The sequence below is a fragment of the Rattus norvegicus genome, chromosome 16, assembly GCF_021556685.1.
Source record: "Rattus norvegicus strain SHRSP/BbbUtx chromosome 16, alternate assembly SHRSP_T2T, whole genome shotgun sequence".
In the NCBI taxonomy this organism is placed as follows: domain Eukaryota; kingdom Metazoa; phylum Chordata; class Mammalia; order Rodentia; family Muridae; genus Rattus; species Rattus norvegicus.
In genome coordinates this window covers 34692698-34706736 of record NC_141549.1, presented here as the reverse complement: position 1 = coordinate 34706736, position 14039 = coordinate 34692698, and the positions used below count along the sequence as shown (strand labels likewise).

Here is a 14039-nt window from a genome sequence, read left to right as displayed (position 1 = left end):
ATTTCCTTCTCAGGTGGTTTTTCCGGACAAATTGTTTCAGGCTAACATTTCATTCTAATTGGTCAGATTTCTTTTTTTAAGTGTGAGAATTTGTATTATGACTTACAGACTTAGAATTTTGTCTTTGGGGAAAAAGAAGAGAGATGTTTTTATTATGATGAAAGTATTCTCCTTTCTGATTATACTTAGAACTCCTATCTTTACTTGGAATTGTACCATCACTGAGTTGTCCCATACATACTACATGTCCAGAGGTATAGTGATGTCACAACATACGATGTGTAAAGAGTGGAATTAGACATAATACAGACTTGACAAAAGGCAAAAATAAATGAATAAATAAATGTTGATAATTTTAAAAACACACATGTGATCCCTTAACATAGAGCAAAAGCATCTTTTGAGTACTATGTGTTACTGAGGGAGGAGTGTGGGGGAAAAAGGCTTTACCATGTGTTATCCGTTTATTGAAAGAAACTATAATAATTTTCCTGCACAATAGCAAATAACATAGATGTATTTGGGTATTTTAAAATGCTACCAATAATAACATCTGCATATGCTTGCTCTGCAGTCAAGGACTCCATAAAATAGATGCAGCCATATTCATACATACACAGACATACATACATACAAATCTACATATATACATACATACACACATACATGTATACATACATATACACATACATATATACATATATACACATGTACACACATATATACATACACACATACATACATACACATAAATGCATAATACACACATACATGCATATATGCACACACACATATATACACATATACATACATACACATTCACACATACATACACACATACATACACACATACAAACATACATACATACACATTCACACACACATACACACATACATACACACATACAAACACACATACAAACATACATACATACACATTCACACACACATACACACATACATACACACATACAAACATATATACATACACATTCACACACACATACACACATACATACACACATACAAACATACATACATACACATTCACACACACATACACACATACATACACACATACAAACATACATACATACATACATACACATTCACACACATACACACATACATACACACATACAAACATACATACATACACATACACATATACATACACAAACATACATACACATAAACATACAAAGATACATACATACATACATACATACATATGCACGCACACACACGTGAGCCCACGCTCACACATGAACACGCATACCACATACCTGTGTACACAACTATCTAGATTAAACCCAATCCCTGTGTTGAGCAAGCTCTTAACAGATTCTCAGATGCACTGTAGAAGCTGCTCCCGGTTCTAGCCACACAATATTAGACTTAGAACTGGTCCTGTGGATGAGGGTGCTTGCTTACATGTTAAGTAGAACAGCTCTGGTTTCTGCTTCAGCCACATCTCTCCTTGGAGTCTCAAGTCTGTGTGCATGATGGGAGCCTTTCTTGTGATCTTATCATTTTGATGAGCTCCGTGTTGGGGAAAATTTAAAAGCATCTTACTCGGTAAGATAAAAGTGGAAGGTAGCGTACTTTTGCTGTTTCACACATGGTACTTTACTTAATTTCTTTGGCCAAACATGACTCTAGTGTTCCTAAAGCTTTGTGTGTTTCATTGGTTCATCATCCCGTTTACCCGGAGTTGGTCTCAAAATTGCTAGTCAGATCAGGTGGAGTGATAACTTGGCTGGTAACAACGTGACAACCTGAGTTTGAACCCTGGAACCCACATAAAAAGGTGGGTGCAGTGGTTGAGTCTGTAATCCCAGCGCTCCTGAGGAAGGATGGGATGTGGGGACAGAAGTGTCCAGAGGAACCGTGCTTTCTTATCACAGTGGCAGAAAGAAGGGAGATCCTGTCTCAAAGACAAGGGAAGGGAGAGAACTGAATCCTGCCAAGTGTGCTCCTGACCTCTACATACATCCTATGGCCCCTGAGAGCTTACACTCACACACTCATAACAAGCATAAATAAATTGTAGAAACAGTTAGGCCAATTTTGAAAGATCAAGAGCAGTGGTTCTAAACTTTTCTAATGTTGAGATCCTTTAACACAATTCCTCATGGTGTAGTGACTCACCCCCCCATAACATTATTTTTGTTACTATTTAATAACTAATTTGCTACTGTTATGAATTGTAATATAAATATCGTGTTTTCCAATTGTCTTAGGTGACCCCTGTGAAAGGGTTGTTCAACCCCACCCCTACAGGTTAAGGACCACTGATCTAGAAAATCCCTCTGAATTTTAACAGCTAAAATGATCCCATATGTTCAAAGATGGAATTGGTTTGGGGTGGACGTGAGTTCTCTGTCCCTGGAGAATTGAAGGTGGGAGATAACTGGCAGGAATATCATAGGGAGAATCCCAGAGCTCAGGATAGTTGACTGAGAAACTGACAACCTGGGCTGCACCTTTTCATTTCGCACATAGTGACAGCTGAGCCATGAGATTGGTAGGAAACATCTAATGTTCAGTGTTCTGGATGCTAAGAAATATCAGAGTCCTTACTTAATCAAGATAGTTCAACAGATTTCTAGGGGCCCTTTAATGAGAACTGTTTATCCGAGATATATTGGTTGTTGAAGGAAGCTTACATTCAAGACACACAGACACTTATGTACACACACATAGACACAAACACACATAAACACACATAGAATTATTTCCCTTTTTTGTAAACAGATTATGTTGTGAAAATGTATCTTTAAAAATGACTTCATATTTTGTGCTGAAAAAGAAAACTAACACATAAATTCATACATGAATATCTGACATCCAGACTCTCCTCCGACAACAAGGTTTCCACGTTTAATCATTTTTAATAGTAACTGCCTGTATGTGTTTTCCCATTTCTGTTCCTGGGGACCATATTTAGCTTCATTTCATGGATACTGAGCCTCTAACTTTTACAAATGCTTCTGTTAGGAAATCACATGCTAAGCTCAAACCCAGTGAGGTGTAATTTAACTTTCCAATGGCACACCCGAGAGTACTAAAGAAACTCTTCAAGTGTTGCTGTTAGACTAGAGAATAATTCTTGAGAATTATTTTTTTATTCTGTGCGTGTGCTTTGATAGCTTTCTATCCTGCCCTTTACTCTTTTGCTGATGCCTGTTTTGGATCCCCCCCCCAATATTCTCCTCATATACATCAAAGACAGTAGTACTGTCACTTGTAAATATCTCTGAGATATAAATGTGCTTTCTCTCCAGAGAAGGAACTTGTTACTGTGGTACAGTGTGTACGGGAAACTGCCTCTCAACTTGGTAATCCCTGGCCCTTACTTCCAGAGGCAGCGTGTGGTGTGTACCTTATCCGCCTCTACCTGCTGGTCCCAGGTACCATCTGGTCTCAGTGCTAAGTCAAGACTACTATAGGCAAACCACTGGGAAGGTGCACATAAGATGTGACTGTGGGTTGGGTAAGCTTTTGTGTGTCTGTGGGAGTATGCACGTGTGGACAGAAGTGTGTGTGCCTATTCGTTCGAGCCATAGGATAACCCTGGGTGTTGGCCTTTAACTTTTTTGTTTTGCTTTGTTTTTGAGAATATGTTTCTCATTAGCCCAGAACTCACCAATTGGGCTAGGCTGATGGTTTAGCTGGAGTTCCCAGGGATTCTCTGGTCTCCTATGCCTTAGTCACCATAACCCTGATCTTCTTTGTTACTTTTGTTTTGTTTAATTATTTGCATGTTTAATGTACATGAGTGCTTTGTCTGCATGTACACTTGCACACCAGAAGAGGGCATCAAATCCCATGAGAGATGCTTGGAAGTCACCCTGTGGTTGCTAGGAATTGAACTGAGAACCTTCAGCAGAGCAGAACAACCAGTGCCCTTAACTGCTGAGCCATTTCTCCAGCCCCCATTTAGTTATTTATTTCCTGTGCGTTTGAGCTCTTGTGTAGGTCAAAGGTCAGCTTGCAGGAATTGATTGTAAATTCTTCTGAATAAGAGGCGAGGTGTGTATTTTTGTAGCCTGGGTTGGCCAGCGCAGGTGGGCTGGCTTCAAAGTCTTGGTGGTTCTCCGGCTTGCACCTTTGTAGCACGGAGGTGCCAGGGTGAAACTTCACAGCCAGCTTGACCTCCCACTGCTCTGACTGGACTCAAGTCACCAAAGAGAGTGGCAGTGCTCCCCTCCCTGTCCCCTTCTTCCTGGGAAACATCATTATGCTTTCTGAGTGAGTCAGAGCCAAAGCCCTTAATACCTCTAAAATTCTGGTGGGATTAGAAATTGTTCTGGCCAGTGACTAAAGAGTTAGCATTGAACATTACAAAGAAAACGTTAAATCTGTTGCCAGGTCATTTACTGCAATGTTAAAAGCTGAAGAAATGAGTCTGCCCAGCACGCTGGAGCCTAATAATGTAATTGTAGCTGGTGTGTGGAGGGGATGATGGAAGAGCCTTCTTGCACAGCTCTTGACGGGGTTTATTGATCCCTGCACAATAACTTTTCAGCAATTCGTATAACCGTCGCTATAGAATCATTCCTAAATCAGCAGACTGACTTCATTCTGAACTCTTTGCATTTTACGTAGGTCTCCCAAATGCAATTAGGTAAGTTAAGTCAGGATCCCCCAAAGGCCTTCCCCACCCCTGTGAGTAGGATCTGGCTTTCCAAATGTTGGATCATATGTTTAATGATTAGAAAGCCACTTGTAAGTACACTAGTATCATCAGAACATACAGACTATATGCACGAAAATGTAGGGAGGTAGTGGGATGATGGCTTAGCTAGTAACGATGCCTACTGCCAAGTCTGAGGACCTGGGTTTGATCTCTGGAACTCACAGAGTAGTAGAGACCCACCTTCTGCATTCTCAGGGGCTCAGACTTCCATACTGTGCCGTGGCCTCTATACACTAACCCACTCCCAACGAACAAATAAATGTCATCATTTTTTAAAAAGAAAAGCACATAGAGAAACAGAATATTCAGTGCTCCTTTCCATAAGGAAGGCAATAAAGATATATTACTGGACTTTGTAATATTGTAATACATCTGTTCCTAGTGTAGATGGTGGCCAGGGGTGGGCATAGGTTTGTTTGGGAACTATATGAGCCTACACTAGGAAAACAAGCACATTTAAAGCATGTGCTCAGACTCCTTGAAAATTCCTGTTGGCTAACATGGATTTAGGGCCTGTGCTCCTCATAAAAGAATTCAGCAACTGTAAGAGTATATGCTATCTGTTCTACCAGTTTTGTTTCTAGGAAGTAAGGTTTTACTTACTCACAAGACACAAAGACACGAAAGACAAACAATAATTTTGTCTTTACACACACACACACACACACACACACACACACACACACACACACACACACCCCACTGGGTGTCAAAGGACAACTAGTTCTCTCTTTGCATCACGTGGGATCCAGGGAATGAACTCAGTTTATCAGTAAATACTTTAACTGCCTGAGCCTTTTCACTGCCCAAGAAACACAGTTGCCAGACCAATTTTGTTCTCGTGATCTTATTTCAAAGGTGCTTTTTTGTGTGTTTGTATCTGTGCATGAATCTTCCCATGAGTGAGAGTGTGCGCGCGTGTGCCCGATCTCTGAGCACACACACCGTCTCGATGTCCGAGCACTAGGTGTGAGTTCTTGGATTCAAACTCAGACCCCCATGCTTGCAAAGCAGGTCCTCCCAGCCCTACTGTGCTCTCTTAAATCCGTGTTTTGTCTGCTCTTCTGTCCTATGGTAATAAGGATTAAAGGGGGTAAGGTATGCTTATAATCTGAAGTGAGCTTGAGATGAATTTTAGGTAGCCATGCTAGGTAACTGCTATTACTTTTACATCAGCTAAAGGAAGAGGCATAGAAAGCGTATTTGGAAGGTACGCCTCTGTCTTTGGAAGCATGAAAGCATTTGATTTTCTGCATTATTTCCATTCGATAATCACCTCGATGGAATGGTATGTTAACATATTTGTAATATTTCATGCTGCCCACAATGCTTCACATTGCCACAAAAGGCATTGCATGCTTTCAGATCACATGGTAATAGTAAGAATTACACTGGATCCTACAGAAGACAATATGGTGGCATGTGTATGTATACAACCCCTCCCCTCCCATTTATATATACAACCCTAGAACTAGATCTACTGATGCAAACAAGTTTTTTTTAAATAATCCTACTGCAGAATACTGCAAGATACACCATGTCATAAACAAGGTCATGAGGAATGTGACACATTAGGGTAGCATTCTCTTGTGTCCTTGACAACTAAGCAAAAGCTTTGGAAAAAGTGCTTGACTCTGTATGAAGTCAGTGTCCCAGGTACAGGAAGCCTTTCAAGCCTGAAACATTCTCACAGAGCACTGAGGAATCTCACCTCCGTCCTCCTGGCTGTCTGGGGCTGGATCTTCGCAGTCTTGCTTGACTGGGGGAGAAGTTAGTTATGGTGTAGAAGGGAAGATAAACACTCAGCAAAACATGCCAGTAAACCAGTTTCTAGTTCCTCTCTCACACAACCTTGAGAAAATCAAACCGCAGTCCGGAGCTGAGAGGTGTCAGGGTTAGGGAGTTGTGGAGTATAGTGAGCTCATTTTAACACGGCAATACTAATTTGCTTCACTCTTTCGCTATAAAGAGTAAAGATATCAGCATCAGTATATGACAGAATACTCATCAGTATGCATGGGGATATCTCGGAGGCAGGTGCTCCGTACTAAACTTTATCCATATGGGATTCAACAGTCAGCAGCAACGTTACCTCTCTGCAAGAAAGGTTTCCCCACTCAGGCTGATTAATAACTGGCCAGCCTCTCCCCTCCAACCAAATGGTATCTATGTTTCCTTTTCTGAGGGCATTCCCTCAGATCCATGTACTTGCAAGGACCCAAAGCACTTTCACCTCTGACAAAATAGACCCCCCAGTCTTTCTCTACCCTGGAAAGTTTCATTTGAGAAAATGACCCTCCTTCATAGCACAGGTTTCTAATTTTTTTTCACTCTAAGTGGTGAGACAGCTGTTTCTAACGAGTACAGGGAAAATTAGATGCTGAACTTGCTGTGTTCTGCTGAGAAACTGTGTATGCTGAGAAACTGCTCTGTAGCAGCTACTGGGGACTGCTCGGCCTTCTCCTCTGTGTGAACAACCTAGGGAGGTCTAGTGAGCAGGGATGACTGAGGAAGGCAGACGGTGATGTGGCCTAGTTCTACAGCACAGATTAATAGAATAATATCAATAGATAGGGAAAGGCTATCAGTTTTAAAATGCAATGCGTTCATGTTCTTATTTTCTTTTCTATCCTTTCTTCCTCCCTCCATCCCCTCACCCCTCGACAGGGTGTCATGTAGCCCAGGATGGTCTCGAATTCACTATATAGTTAAAGGCTCTCTGATCCTTCTTCTCTACTTCCTGAGTAGATTACAGGCAGGCACCACGGCCTCCAGGTTTGAGGCTTTGTGTATGCTGGGCCAGGGCTCTATCAACTGAATTGTGTGACCTCTCCAAGACTTTTCTCGCTTGAGGCACGCACTGTAATCAAATGGTTAACAAGGAAGGACCTAAATAAAAACCTATCTAGGACAGTCATACTTCTGAGGTTATGGTGCCTGTCATCCTCTGGACTAAGAGGTTATATTACGTGCAGATTGATTTCCACCAGCCTCAGACACACCATTTTCTGTAAAAAAAATTTTTTTAAATAATTAATCCTGATCTCTTTGACAAAAGCTATATGAGCAAAAAAAAAATACATTGGACTATGAAAAATGAGTCACCCTTTCCTATACATTTTGTATTTTGATTAAATACAATCAGATGGATATTTTAATGACTTAAACTAGCTTGATCCTTATAAATGTTAAGAGAAAATATTTTAATTCTAGTATTTATACATCTTTAATAATTAATACAGTACCTTTGAGACTGTTAGAATAAGGAGGAGAGATTATACTATTTTTGGATTCGTGGACTTTTCAATTTTGATTTTTTTTTCCTTTCCAAACTGTTTTGGTTAAGTTTGTTGAAGAACTAAGCTTGTCTATGGTTTCATGATGCCTACGCATAAGCGCTGGTTTTAGATACTACTAAAATCCCTGCCTTAAACTTTTTGGTAGTTTTGAGGGCTGGAATCAGGATTTGGAGAAGCAGTCAGTATTTTAAAACCTGTGTTCTCACCAGAGAAACAGGTTCTGCGTCATGAAGTGCTAATTCTTGATGATAAGACTTAGAGAGCTATCGCTTGTCTCCTAACACTTCACACCACAGGACTTCTGGGCTAAGGTGCTATTTATTTCAAGGCTGGGAGAAAAAGGCTGTTCCTATAATTGTCACGGGGAGCCATGCAATGTAACTCGATGCCACTGATATCGAGCGGGAAGCCGGAGGCCACAAGCATGTGCTGGCAGTGTGCCCCATCGGCGTTCATTCCTGGAGGTGTCCTGCCCACCACTTCACCAGTGATACCTGGAGACTACTTAAGTACATTTCATTGTAGTGTGTAGATTCGTTTCTTTGGAGAGAGGAATGCTTCAGGGGTGGATGGTAAACTTGTAAATAGGGACTGTTAGCTCCAAAATTACAGAGCTCAGCACACTCCACATGCTTGTCAAGGCTTGGCAATGAAGCCTGGGGCTTGTCCCAGTCTAACACTAGAATCCTGCCGTGATTGCCCATGGCTTCTAGGTCATATACACTGGCACCCAAGGGGGTTCACTGCCAATATTCTATCCGGTGGGTTCTGACTTAGAATGTTTAACCCTGCCTCTGAGGGTGCTATTCAAAGGAGAATCTTGGGGTTCCAATGAAAGAGGGTGGGGTGGGGATCAGAGACAGCAACTAACGGGAGACATGGGCCCTTCTCTCTGGGCAGTCTTGAGCTGACCTGCCCGTAAGTGGAGACTGGAGGGCCTACATCTGGTGAGGTGAGGCAACGCGTTGCCGTGTCTTGAACAGCAGCCAGTAGACCACTTTGTCACCTGGGGATAAAGTTGGCTTCCTGCCCATTCTTAAAACAGCAAATAACACACAGGGCTCAGCATCCCTGTGAGGTCGTCCCCTAGCTTTTAATAATTCCTTGTATTTATTTATTGCTGTTCCCCTCTCCCAGGAGCTAATAACTAAAAGCATTTTCCATATGTTACTTCAATAATCCTCATTACCGCCCCTTGCCTGGGCTAGTTAGAGAATGGTGCTAATGGGGTCAGCACTCAGCTTTCCACAAGCGTGCTGTCTGCACAGCTAACCATATCCAATTATTTTAGGGAGCCTGCAAGAAGCCACTGAGATCACAGACAATACCACCACAATAATAGCAATGCTAACAACAGCATCTAATGTTTACCGAGGGCTTACTCTGCGGCACACATTTTCAACATGCTAATCAGACATGAGTGAAGCCAACCCTCTCCCAAATCTAGGAAAGATGGATACCTTATACCCATTTTAAAGAAAAGAGTGGTAGGGAAATTCAGTAATAACTGGAAGTCACACAGGGAATGGTGGAACAGAATGAGCCACTCTATCAGTAAACTCAGAGACTGAATTCTTGCCCATAAGGCAACAGTGTTCCCCTATAGGTGAAAATTGGGGCGGCATGACCTGGTTCACAGATCCGTCATCGTACCTGTGACTTATGAGCAAATGGCCGAGTGAGGTAAGTTGAGAGAAACACAACTACCATTTGACGGGTGAAGCTTGTAATTCAGGCTAAGTGCTATGTTATACACCATAGTGTACACTATAGGATAGTAGGTGCTGGCCTACTAATCTTTGTGATAACACTTGGAGGTAGACTAGTGCCTCATTTTCCAGATTGGGATGTTGAGGGTCTGTAGTATTGACATTGAAAAGTAGAAAGGGAATCTACTTCCCATGCACATGCAAACCAGGTGATACTCCACTTTATTGAAAGGAGCGATGTGGATTAAAAAACAAAGTGAAAGAAACAAGTCCAGAAGCAAAAGCAAAAAGCTGGGTCATCAAGAACAATGGAGTCCACACATCTGGGGTTTCCATTACTGAGACCTTTTCTCTTACAGCGGCCACATGGCTTTTTGGCCCTGTTCACTTACTATAGACAGATAGAAACCAAGTAAGACCTTTGGGCCATGGGGGCAATGCTGAAATATTGGTAAGGGCACTAGGTTGCCAGTAAATCAGGGAAGCTGTATTCAACTTATTTACTGCAGGATTCAAGTTTATAAGCCATGTAAACCCTTGGGACAAAGTCAATGCTCTACAAGTATGTCACAAATACGTCACAGACACTAGTATCTAAAGAGCAAGGGCCTGACATTTGAGGCCTATGGGACTGTTGAGCACTACTCCCCTCTCTGGAGACACCAAATGGTGAAAGAATGACACCAGGAGGCACAGGCTCTGGCATCAGCACACCTAGGTTGAGACCCTGCTTCTGTCATTTCATCCTATGTGAGCTTGGGAAAGTTAGATGCTCTGCCTCCCTTAGCTTCAGTTCCTTAATGGGGATGATAACTACTTCTGTGGTAGGCTTATTAAACAAAGAAGGAATTAAGTGAGAAGAAGCTCCCCGTCATGGCACTTGTCTAGAGGTTAACCAACACCAGAGGAGGGAAAGTCATCATGAGAAACCAAACTGGAAATCTGTGCTTCTATTTCCAAGGTTTTGCTGGACCCCTCTCCCCCTCCCCCGGGAACTGCTCATGGGAACTCAATGGTAGGAGCACTCTGATGCCTCAGGTAGCTCTATGGGGCCTGTTCACTGGCACAGGGGACTTTGGCTCTTCTAGTGGGTAACATTTCAGAGTGCATTGTCAGGACACATTGGGTATCTTGATGCATAACTTGGTGCCTATGTGTGGTGGTAGTAACAAGGCTCGTCACCTTACAGCAGGTCATTTCAATGAGCAGGCTACTTAACTGTTAACCCTGTTAAACCAGTTACGGGATGGCAAATTCTCTGTAGCTTAATAACAAAACCAAAAGGAAGAAAAACTCCCATATTACTTCCTGCATATTATCGTCAAGTCAGACAATGCAATCTGGATAAGAATTTCAGCCGAATGCAATTCTTCTACTGTGGTTAGCAAAGCAGTCTCTTTGTTTCTTTTAGTGGAACTTGATGTAATTCTGGGTAAGGTGTAGAATTTCCCCTTCATTCCCTGAGATCTTCTAGTAACTCATTTAACATTAGTATTGTTCTATAGCCTTTCAAGTTACAGCACAACGCTAACAGTTTCTTTAAACACAATAACAACAAAAAGACAAAACAAAAGCGCACACACGCACACACCCCTTAAAGTTTTGTAAATTGACAGTATTCTAAGGCTTCTGGGGCTAATCTGCGTGGAGGTCTCCGGTCTCAAGCACTTTGTTTTATTCTCCCAAAGCTCTCACATCTGCTAAAGGGACAAGGAGCCACACATCTGACAGCCTCTCAGGACACTTACACTTGGAAATGTCTTTTCCGGGTATCACGAGATAGCAGAGACCAAGGTGAGAGGGTAACACTTGACAGTGCTATTTGCCGTCTAAGTTTATTTTTGTTTCCTGTCCAATTACCACAATCTGGATGTTTCTGATGAAGAACAGGAAGCGTCAAGTATGCTGTAAAAAGACGCCCCACACTTGGAAAAGGAATGCAAAAAGGAGCAGTCATGGAGCCTGTCAACACAAACTGCGAGTTCAAATGTGCTTCCACATAAATTTTCAACCACACGGTTAGCCTGCTTTGAGCTCAGATAATTTCTTTTCTTCCAGACTTATCCTCCAAAATGAATCTGGCCTACCACATCTTGCTCATTGTACCTGGAAGACACAACTTTCTGTAGTAGATAGTGGGTTTCTGTCAGTATTTATAATTCATGGAGCACTCTTTTCTAGGTGCCTTAAGAGCATCACAGAAAACCACCTTAAATATGTACTGTACCAGTAAGGAGATGACAAGGCACAGTCATCGAAAGGAGTCAGCAAAGTGTCTGGTACCCCAACCTTCTTTTAGTTTATGAAAACATCTGGATTGTAAAGAACAATGGGTTTTCATCTTAGCTAAGGGGTAAGACTTCACCTTTGAGGGAATTGGTTATCAAGTTTTCTTCTGCACACTTTGTAAGTGATGCTAAGGTTGGTGTGCTGGCTAGTTTTATGTCGAGGTGATACAGGCTAGACTCATCTGAGAGTAAGGAGCCTCAATTGAGAAAATGCCTCCATATGATTGGGCTGTGTGAAAGCCTGTAGGACATCTTCTTAATTAGTGATTGACAGAGGAGGGCCCAGCCCATTTAGAGACCATCCCTGGACTGGCAGTCCTGAGTTCTAATAAGAAAGCAGGCTGAGCAAGCAGTGAGGAGCAAGCCAGTAAGCAGCATCCCTCCATAGCCTCTGCATTAGTTCCTGCAGTCAGCTTCCTTTGGTGATGAATAGTGTTGTGGAAGTGTGAGGAAAATAAACCCTTTCCTCTGTAACTTGCTATGGCCATGGTGTTTCCTTATGGCAATAGCAATCCTGAGTTCTTCCCAGCAATATTAACCCTACTAGGACAGCATTTAATCACAGCAATGGAAGCTTGAGTAGGAGACAGCATGTGTACAATTAAAGGGGCACCCATGCAAGATTTCTGAAAGCCATCAGATTGCCTCAGCTTTCAGGATCAGGTCTTCTCTAAGGCATTGTTGAAAATGTTTCCTGATCTGGAGCTGGAGAAAAGGACAGAATCAGGAGTCATTTATCTACAACCAAAATGGGAAGCTGAGGCAGAAAACTGAAAAAGAGAGATGTCAAACATGTTGGTAAAACTCAAGGGCTAGGGCTGCCAAGTACTTTAAACACTTGCCAAGCAAGCCTGGTGACCAGGTCCAGATCTCCAGAATCTACATAAATGCTGACCACTTGGAATTTCAAGATGAGAAGGTAGAGATGGGATACCTAAAGCAAGCTGGCTAGCAAGACTAGCATATCGGTGAGCTTCAGGTTTGACTGAGGGAAACTAACTCAAGGAATAAGGTAGAAGAACATTGAAAATGATTCTAATGCACACCTGTAGTTTCTACACACACACACACACACACACACACACACACACACACACGCAAACACACAATCTCTCTCTCTCTCTTAGTACACCTGTGCCTGAAAACATGCATACATGAATGCATGCACCACACACTACCACACACGCAAGTAGGAAAAGACCAATCAAAAGGGGCCAAAAGGCATACTTGACTCAGAAGAGGAGAGGTGACTGTCTCTGAGAGCCACCCCTGTGGATCCAGGGGAGCTGGGGAAGCCATCCAAACTGTCTGGACTATGGGACTTTTTTCTGCCTGATTGTCATATACAAAATCAAATCTGTTGTATTTAATGGGTCTGGTCTGGAAAGGGGGTTCTCAAGTATGTCTATTGGCTCTTCTTCTAGACCTTCTACGTAGCTTGATAAAATGTCAATCCAGGCTGAGATACTGCTCCAGGCTAAATAAGCTTACTTGGAACAGTGCTTGCCTAGAATGTATGAAACATTGGGTTTGGTCCCCAATACTACATAATCCCATCATGGTAGTACATTCCTATAACGTACCTATTACTCTGGAATGGAGGCAGGTGGAGGTCACTCTTTACTACATAGAAACCTTGATGCCAACCTGGGCGCAAATGAAGAGAGAAAAGACACCTTTCCAAATGCTGGTTAATGAACCTTTATTCACTACTTTTGCAAAAGTAAAAATAGAATAAAATAAATCGTATATTTCAAAATTTTACTCAGTAAATCAGTGTTCTGAAGCCGTGGTCCTAGAATCTAGGATTTGGGAGGGGGAGATTGTTTGTTTCTTAAAGTTCTAAGACTTTAAACAACTGTCATGTAGTACACTGTGAAGCACTGTGACAGCACCCTTGAGTATTGTCCCTGTGTAGTCTTGTGAATCGTTTTATTTCATTGAGCCTTGAATTCTTCACCTCAAACCCAGGGTCAGTGAATTTCTCAGTAAGAATCGTTGAAGATCATGAGGGTAAATACCATTTATAAGATCCAAATGT

At 42.0% G+C, this 14039-nt stretch overlaps 2 protein-coding genes across 6 annotated transcripts in view; both read right to left on the bottom strand.

Moving 5' to 3' along the window:
- Erich1 (glutamate-rich 1) overlaps positions 1-14039 on the bottom strand; it is a gene marked incomplete at its 5' end in the record, with an annotated part of 52793804 nt that overhangs the window by 48957627 nt on the left and 3822138 nt on the right.
- The window catches only part of Palld (palladin, cytoskeletal associated protein), a 393100-nt gene that overhangs the window by 228045 nt on the left and 151016 nt on the right, over positions 1-14039 (bottom strand).